The sequence below is a fragment of the Gavialis gangeticus genome, unplaced genomic scaffold, assembly GCF_001723915.1.
Source record: "Gavialis gangeticus isolate Ggan-Ray unplaced genomic scaffold, GavGan_comp1, whole genome shotgun sequence".
Taxonomy (NCBI): Eukaryota; Metazoa; Chordata; order Crocodylia; family Gavialidae; genus Gavialis; species Gavialis gangeticus.
This window is the reverse complement of record NW_017728992.1, coordinates 121,828,977-121,837,619: the sequence shown is the minus strand read 5'-3', so window position 1 is coordinate 121,837,619 and position 8,643 is coordinate 121,828,977. Positions and strand designations below refer to the sequence as shown.

Sequence of the window (8,643 nt, the reverse complement as noted above, 5' to 3'; positions counted from 1 at the left end):
GGTGTTATCCACAAATACACACAAATGTTCTTCTTTTAACCTAGGAATACCTATAATTTTAAATAACTGATTCATTGCATTATTTGCTCAAACACAGGTTATTTTAATTTCTGTTTTTCAGGATTTCCTAGAACTATTGGGACATAAGACATAGGAGGAATCACCTCCATGCCTTTAATAGGTTTAGTTTCTGATAATCTAATGCTTTGTCCTGTCTAGTTGTGAAATGTTCCAAGCAATTTAACATAAAAGATTTTACATAATGTAATTGCTATATCAGAAGTGTATAATGTATATAACGTAATTGCTTTTGCAGAAATGTATATTTGATGGGATGTGTCCTAGATTAGGTAGGCCTCACAGCCATGGCATATCCTTATGCTGGTCAAGAACTAGACCATTCAAAGGCAGACAGTAGAGTCAAGAGCTTGAGTTGAAATCCCAGTTACAGCTTTCAGAGTCTTTTCTGAGAGTGCCTCCCTTAGCTGAGGAAATCAAATGCCTGGCTAGGCTTAGAACCTCAGAATATGCCAGACTGCATTTCTCAGAAGGGAAATTTGTTTGATGCCTAGAAGTTGGAACAGGATGATTTGGAAACATAAAAAAAAAACCTGTTTACATCTGGCCTGGGTGGTCTTGGGATAACGGTTCTTCTGTTTGCTTCTTCTGTTAATTTCTCTTTAGATCAAGAATTCACGATGAAGGGAACATGAACAGAGACTGCCATGCCTTTGCATGTTTGTTATTCTGGCTGCACAAATAAATGTTATGAAATCACAGAGGTAGTCATTTTCTTAAACTGGGATTCAAAGTTTCCATCTATCTTCCAAAACCTTGGCCCTGCTCTATAGAAATATGCAGTTTTTCAACCTCCACCTTTCTTCATATAATTAAATCAGGGGATGTTCTACTTACTGCGCACATCTACACTGCCTCTCTGGCCTGAGGCTTGAGTTTATAAAGGGTGATGCAGGTCACCTGACTCCTCAACTTCTGTCCTGAGGTCATCAGGGGCTGACTGCACCTGGACCTGGTGGACATCTTATTTCCAAATCTTCGGCTTGCTAATGAGCTGCAGTAGCACCCAGACAACATGAGCAACAATGACCAAACTAATGGGGAGGGTAAGGAAAGGGAGTGAGAGCATGGGGGCAAGGAAGGGTTGCGGGGAAAGTGGAGTGAACCACACCCAAGGCAGCCAGGGAGCACCCCAAAGGGAAGAGATGACCTGGCAGACCCAAGAAAGGGCAAGGAGTTGCGGGGGGCGAAGTGAATGGGAATAGAACATGGCAGGGGAAGTGGGGGTGAAGCCCAAGCACCCTTGACCCTCTAGTAATGGGCTTATGCCAAGTGTCCCTTGAGTGGCATGGGATCTGAACATTTCAGAACCCCTTTATCCCCCTGGAAGTGGGATGCTTATGCCCCAGAAACGGCCAGCTTTACAAGGTGACTTGCTAGAGAACATAATGCCTTAGGAGTACCAGGCACTACAATATAAAAAGCAATACAGCTTTGTCTCTGTGCAGACTCTGTGGGCTTAATAAAATGGATTTGGGCAGGGTAGGTTCAGCACTTTGAGGCGGGTTGTGGAGTGAAATCAACAGATTTCCTGTGCTTACTTGGTGACTCTGTGTGGGTCACAAAGGTCGCTGTGACTCAGGACAGGCGCTGCTGGGCATGTTGAGTTGGGTGTGCTGCCATGCCCTACTCTAGTTGCAGAGGGTTGGCCGAGGAGCCACTGACTAGGACCCTGGCCTCCCCAAGCAGATGGCCTGAGGCTTGCATCCAGAATACGGGCTTCTCCCCAGGCCTTGGGCTCCCTGCCCTGGGTCTACAACTAAACACACAAATCAATAGCAATAAATAAAAAATAGTTGCACTTACCCTGTGCTGATCATCTGTGGTCCATCCTCCACATTGTGGTCCTGGTGCCCCAGTTGCACTGACCTAGGTGCAGGCTGAACATCGGCCAGGTGAGGGAAAACCCACCTGGGGTCCACACCATCCACATGGATCCCTGGTACTGACCACCTGCCCTTCACTCCAGAGAGACATCTTTGCAGGCACTCCAGGCTGCTCTTAACCCCCCTCTCGTGGAGGCAGGCTCTTCCACCCTACCCCGGTAGTCAGGCTAACTGGGGCAGCTCATCACAGCTGTGCCTGCTGCACCAACTTCTGGCCAGCCGGTGCAGCTGCAGTACAGCTGTATGTGTTTTGGAATTGGGAGTGTGGAGCCATCCCAGGTTGGAGGTGGCTTGGATGTGCTCCTCCTCACAGTCAGGGCCTGGCCCCATTACACACCAAAATCTGATTCCTACCCCATTTTGTGGCATCATTGGTTCTGGTAGCTTCCTTATTTCTTCATGCCACCAACCCACAATGGAGAGGTGGCACCTGAGCATCTCTGCAACATTTAACCAAAGCACTTTTAAAGCAGCAATAAGGAAAGTTGCTTTTCTCACTCTTAGTAACTGGTATGGTTCAACTGAAGAATCTGGAACAGCTTCAGCACTTTTGCTAAGCTTCACAGTATTATTGATTTTTTCTAGTTTCTGCTGTGAAGAGCTGTTAGTAAAAAAGCATTGACTCAGCTAGTGTGCTCAATGGAGCTGTTTTACATGCTCAGAATGTGCTGCTGTTGCTGCTGAGTGGTGAAAAAAAATCAAAGACAATCCGCTTAATTTGGCTGAACTCATGTGCAGGCAGCAGCAAGGATTTGAGTAACTGTATAAAGATCATCACAAATCTACTAATAGCAGGCCTGATTCTGACATGGCAGTTACTCTCCATTTACAACAGCAGAAGTGAGATCAGAACTGGATCCATTAGTTACCATTCTAGTCCAAGACATCCATACATTAAGGATAGCAGCAATACTCCCTGCTCAGCAGACTGAAAGTTCAAAGAGAGAGCAGACTGGAATTTCTGAACCTCTTGTTGAAAAGTGGAATCATTTCTCAGCTAAAAACAGCATGGGATTCCTGTACTGGGGATCACAAAGCTGTTGCCATCTGCCCATATTCTGTTTTACTTCTGGCCTGCTCATTAGAGCAATTCACTAGAGCTGGCTGAAACACAATATTCCATTCTGTAGGAAATTCTGACTTTTCAAAGCAATTTTTATTCCAAATCAGAATGAGTCCTTAGTATGGGGCAGCTTAAGGCATTCCCTACCTCATGGCAAGAAAACTGGAGGCCTTGAAAGTCCCAGCTTGAACTTCTAGATTTCCTGCCATAGCGTAAAAGCCCTGAAACCTCAGTCTCAACCTGGGGCACTCAGAGCTCACAAAATTCTTCCTGCGACTCAGTAGTCTGGATCCTAAGACTACCCTGCTAGATGCTCTGGCCCAGGCCTTGGATGTCCAAAAGGTGGACAGCTATCAACCCAAGAAGCCTAGATTTTCTAGCAGTGTGGCAGGTGAACTGAAAGGAAATCAGACAAGGCAGATTCCATCAGAAGTTCATTGGACACTCAGACTCTTAAGTTTCTGAAGAAAACACATTTTGTTAGCAAATTGTCAACTGGCTTGCAATTAATCTGGTATTTATAAACATGGGAATATCTTGCCTTTCATATGAGAGAGGCTGCAAAGTGGGCTCTTGAACAACCTAGCCAGTGAAAGAGAGAACATGTTTCTAATTACACCTTCCCTATCCACTAAACAGAAAAATTAAGAAAAAACAGAGAATGGCCCAAACTGAATAGAACAGCCTTGCAATAGCCTTTGAACACAATCACAGGGAGTCTCTGGCAAGTATAAAGACACTTCACAGGTGGGGTCCCTGGCAACCTTGGCACAAGGGAGCAAGGACAGACGAGTCTCTCTTAAGAGCAGTGTGTGGGCTGATTCCTCAGGGCCGATTTTGAAGTTTTACATGCTATCAGTGAAGCCCTGAAATACCAGCTTTATTTTCAATAGCACTTCATAGTTTAGAGAAAGCAAGAAACCCTCCTTGCCATTCAAGCTCTGAGAATGCTGTGCTGAGCAAACAGAGTGCAGCTCTCTTTCAAGGACTGTATTCTCATTGGATTTCTGCATTCAGTGACCTTGGCAGCATTACAGAAGGAACCCTTTACCAGAGAGACGTACTGTTTTTTAATGTGTTTAACGATTAGATATACACATACTTTCCTTCATCAGATACACAGATTTTTGTTCCTTTTTCCCCCTTGAATAAACCTATTGTTGGGGGGGAGAGGGTTAAAGGTAGGGGGGAAGCACTCCAGCTGTTTGATTTCCATATTAGCTCTTCTACAACATCCCAAGATAAAAGATGCAAAACAGCAGCTTTTTGTACTTCCCTTCAAGAATCTGGTACCAAAACAAATTGCAGCATCAAGTGACTTTCTGCATTACCAACCCCATATTTTGGCATTTAAACTGATTTTATTCATATAGACATGAAAAGATGCAGTATTTTGTCATCTGAGAATATGTGGGAACACAAGTCAGAGACAGAGCATGGGAATTTGGAAGATTCCCAATCTAAACATAGGATTTGCTATGCTGGATCAAACTGCTTTCCCCTCCATGCTGGGAATACTGCATTTGGCAATGGAGTACATCTCATACTGCTGAAGAAAACGACAAAATACACCTGCAAATTATGGCGTTAACCAGTGGTGCAATAGTACATGTGGGAGTGAGGGATTTTTTTGGCTTAACCCCAAATTAAATGGCTTCAGCAGTGAAGTTTCAGGTAGGCACATCAAATGTTATTGGTCATTGGTCATAAACTATAGATCCACTCTTAAAAAACAAGGGCTGTAATATTATTATGGGACATCAGATGGTGCTGTTATAGATAACTTACCAAACTGGACTCAACCAAATGTATGGGCAGACAGATTGTGGAGAAGTACGTGTTGTAATGTGGATTTTTTAAGAAGTTACGTGAACATAATTTTAAATTATTCCTTGCTGAAATCTCTTATGAGAAATTCATTTAAGGTTTGAGACAAACTCTGTAGAATATGTATTCATGCAAGTATAACACAGGTACTGAATTTTCTATAGCTATTAAGAGACAAAGAGACCTGAATGCCTTTTCAGGGGAACAATCCTGTAACTTACCACTGTCAAGCCACTACTAAATGTGAGCAGATTACAAAGTTTCTCTGAATCTTTGCGCAGGGTAATACAACAAAGCACACATGGCAGCTGGCACAATAACTGTGTTCCAGATAATGCTGTTCTTTCAAATCCCATTGCCCCTGAAGCTTTTCTTCTTAGGAGACAGAGTTATAGTTGTGATGCTAGTGCTGAAAATGTCTCATGATGTGTCTGGATAAGGAGTGAGGTGATTACACCAAATCTTCTGATCCATTCTACTTTTTTCTGTCAAAACGAGTTTCATCATTTGCAGCATAATAGGGTCACTTTGTACCATGGGGGCTACATTATTTTGTTTTATATTAAAACTGTTTTTTATATAACAAACTATTTTGTGTGGTCAACCTTCATTTACCTACGGATCAGTCGCTGATTGGTATCACCATCAGGAGCCGCTCCAAAAGAGACTGCTCATTGAAAACCACGTGCGACTCCAAATATTTGCACAGGTTCAAAAGGTTTCCTTATTCGCTTTGACGTTAAACAATATCAGCACAATTCTCATTACTCTCTTCTGAAGCCACCTTCATCAAAGTAATTTACCTATGTACACATCAAATGGAAGAAGTTATCAGCAGATTATTGACATACAAGAAGTACAACAGAATCCATTACAACACAGGATATTTACAATGGCAATCTGATATAATACACGAGAGAGAAATCCAGTGAGCAAGCAAAACGAGAGCCATGCTAATCTGTAAAAGTTTCAGAAGATATTGCACTGCAACTGGAATAGCAGCATAGCTACTTGTTATACCATTATTTAAGGCTGAGCCTAGAAACTCATTGTAAGCCACTGTTAAGCTTATCTGATTAATCCTGAAATTCTGGGTATGGATACAGGAACAACCTACTGTGGGAAAAAATGTGATAGGGTTTTACTACAAATCAGCTGCCATTCAGTAACTCCCCATGGGCACACTCATACCCCACAGTATGTAGAAGCTAAACCATGATATCTTTCCTCTCTTTCACTGAAGGCTAAGTTACCAGAGTTCACCTTCCTGGTACTGAGGGATATGAAGATGCACAAAAGTGGGCAGCACAGGGCAGCTGACATGCGGTAAAGCTCTACCTCATTTTGTCCCATAGTAAGTAGTATTGTGTTTATACCCAAAGTATCAAGTTTCAGTGTCAAGCTGAGTCTGTCAGAGTTTTTACATTTCCCAATGGAAGGAATTTCAGAAAACATCCATACCCTTTGTATGTCACTGAAATAGTGAAAACATGGTTTAATGCTAAGGAATGATAATTAACATGCACAGAGCTTGCCCGTGTTGTTCCCCCTTCCATTCTGTGCTCCTTCCTGTCTCACTCATGCTTGTGCCTGTCCTAAATTAGCCTGTAAACTTTTCAGGATGTCAATTCTGATTTGAATGTCATACAAATGAGTGATCCTCAAAATCTTACCTCAAACTACTACAAAGTGCTAAAATAGATTCTATTTACAATAAGGTTTTTTTGTTGGTTGTGTTTTATTCACATGTTGCTACTTTTACTGTACTCTGCTAATCGTTATATGGATTGATATCTAAACATGTAACACAGTTTGGCGACTGTCCATTAGGGATCCTCAAGCAGGACTATGACAATCTATCTCAGCTTCACATGCAGCCAATCTGCAATCTAGTAATTGCTTCCTGTTGTGGGGCTCCTTGGACTCTCTGGGGTTGGACTTCTTGTGTGGAACTCTTCAGGGCATGGGGGAGTCCATGCTACCCCTGGCATCTCCCAACCTCCTCATTAACTTTACAGTTTCACCCAAAGTCACACCTCTCTCCATGTGACTAAGCAGGAAATACAAGCTTTGCAAATGAACTTGCTAGAGCCTACTTTAGTTTTAGGTGACACAGGAGAGTTAAAAATATAGGCAAGGCAGTAAATGTTTGAATGCAATCCTACCTCAGAGTCTACCTTGGGTTTGGTCAATGTCTTTGGGGAAGACAAAGCCCTTGATGCTCCATAATGTTCTGCTGAGTCTTCTGTTTTTTTCTTTCTTAAAGAGAAAATTTCTTTTAAAAGCAGTTGGGGAACACCTTTCCCATTGCTGGTATTTTTATTGTGAATTTTTCATGCTCTACCCTGCACTATCAGTCCTTCATTGTTACAAGTCAGTGGTTCCATCGATAGCAAACTCATTGGCTAAACCAGGTAGAACCAATGAAGGTGATCCGCTTTTAGCTTTCTTCACACCATCTGCTCCTGCTACAGAATGGCAGTTCAAATCCACAGTGAGGGCTACAATCAGAAATTATATTTGATAAAACAAACAGGAATTCATAAACAAACACATTTATCAGTGTATGTATAGAATTACCTGGTTACAATAAGGCCCAATGGAGCATTATCTGGCTTGGGTGGGTTGGAGTCATTATTTCTCCCAGGCTCCCTCCTTGTTCAGGGAAAGAAGTAATTTATGGCTCCCCTTTTTTTCTAGTACCTATTCTGCCTGGTAAATGTGTGTTGTAGGTAGGCTGCTTCCTTCTCCCTCCTTGTCTTTGCTCATGTGAGTAGGGTGAGTAACCCCTGCTTTCTTTTCTCTCATCTCCTGAATGGAGTCACAGTAGGAGAGGAGTTAACAGGAAATGAATAAAAACTGTGCTAATCAACCCCTTAAGGAACAAAACAGAACATAATGGCACTTTGGTGACCAATTGTGCAGCATGAGGGAGCAGCCACAAAAAGTGAATATTTACACCACAGGTCAGAACATATAAAGAACATGTTCTTCAGATGATAGCAAGCTCACACAACTCTTTGTTCAGAGACAGTTTGGAAACACAGAGGGGCAAAAGAGTGGAAATGTTTGCAGTGCTCAAAGCAGTGAGTGTACATATGTTCATGGCCAAAAAAGAACTTAAAAATGGATGTGCTTCCTGAAACAGCTCTCTGTGCAACACACTGTGACAGGGGTTGCTTGGTTCTCCTGCATCCCACAGTGCTCTGTTCCTTCTTGTTCCTGGGGGAGTTGGGGGGTGAGAGACAGGTGAACAGCCTTGGGATAGTGGAGGTTGAGAGGCCTGCAGGGATTCCTGCTCTCCAGCCAGGGGCCTGCAGAGGATTCCTTGCATGCCTCTCAGGCTCTGGAGGTTACTGAGGACTGCTGAGTTCAGAGGAGAACGCTTACTGACTGTCTGCCCATCTCTCTCTCTTCCCTGGGTGGGGACAGGAATAGGAACAGAGCACTGAGGGATGCTGGAGGAATGAGAAACTTCCTACTGTGCCCTCTGTCAGGAGAGCACTGCCACTGCTATGATTAAAAGTGCTTTGGTGTGGGTGCAGTTGGAGGACACATGTCTGTATGGCACTGAAGCATTATGAATCTGAAGTGCTCTAAATTGGAGTGGCACTTGGTGTGCTGAAAATAAACAACTGTCTGTGGATTAATTCAAACAAATTACTTTCAGTGGCTAATTTGGCAACCTAGTGTTTCTTGGTGTAATCCAGAAAGGCAAAAAAAGGTCACCGATTTGAGATGGGAGAAACCATCCAGTCCATTCTCCCTGCCTTTGCATTTTTGTTAGAT

The 8,643-nt window shown here is 43.0% G+C and overlaps 1 long non-coding RNA gene across 2 annotated transcripts; it reads right to left on the bottom strand.

Moving 5' to 3' along the window:
- Positions 1 to 1,343: 1,343 nt before the first annotated feature.
- On the bottom strand, positions 1,344 to 8,297 carry LOC109304849. Of its 2 annotated transcripts, none has more exons than XR_002099489.1 (3): positions 7,435 to 8,297; positions 5,470 to 5,657; positions 1,344 to 1,958 (listed from the first exon to the last, which is right to left on the bottom strand). It is a non-coding gene; the product is annotated as an uncharacterized LOC109304849 (long non-coding RNA). The 2 variants fall into 2 exon arrangements; XR_002099488.1 differs by lacking the exon at positions 7,435 to 8,297 and adding an exon at positions 7,020 to 7,425.
- Between the last annotated feature and the right edge of the window lie 346 nt (positions 8,298 to 8,643).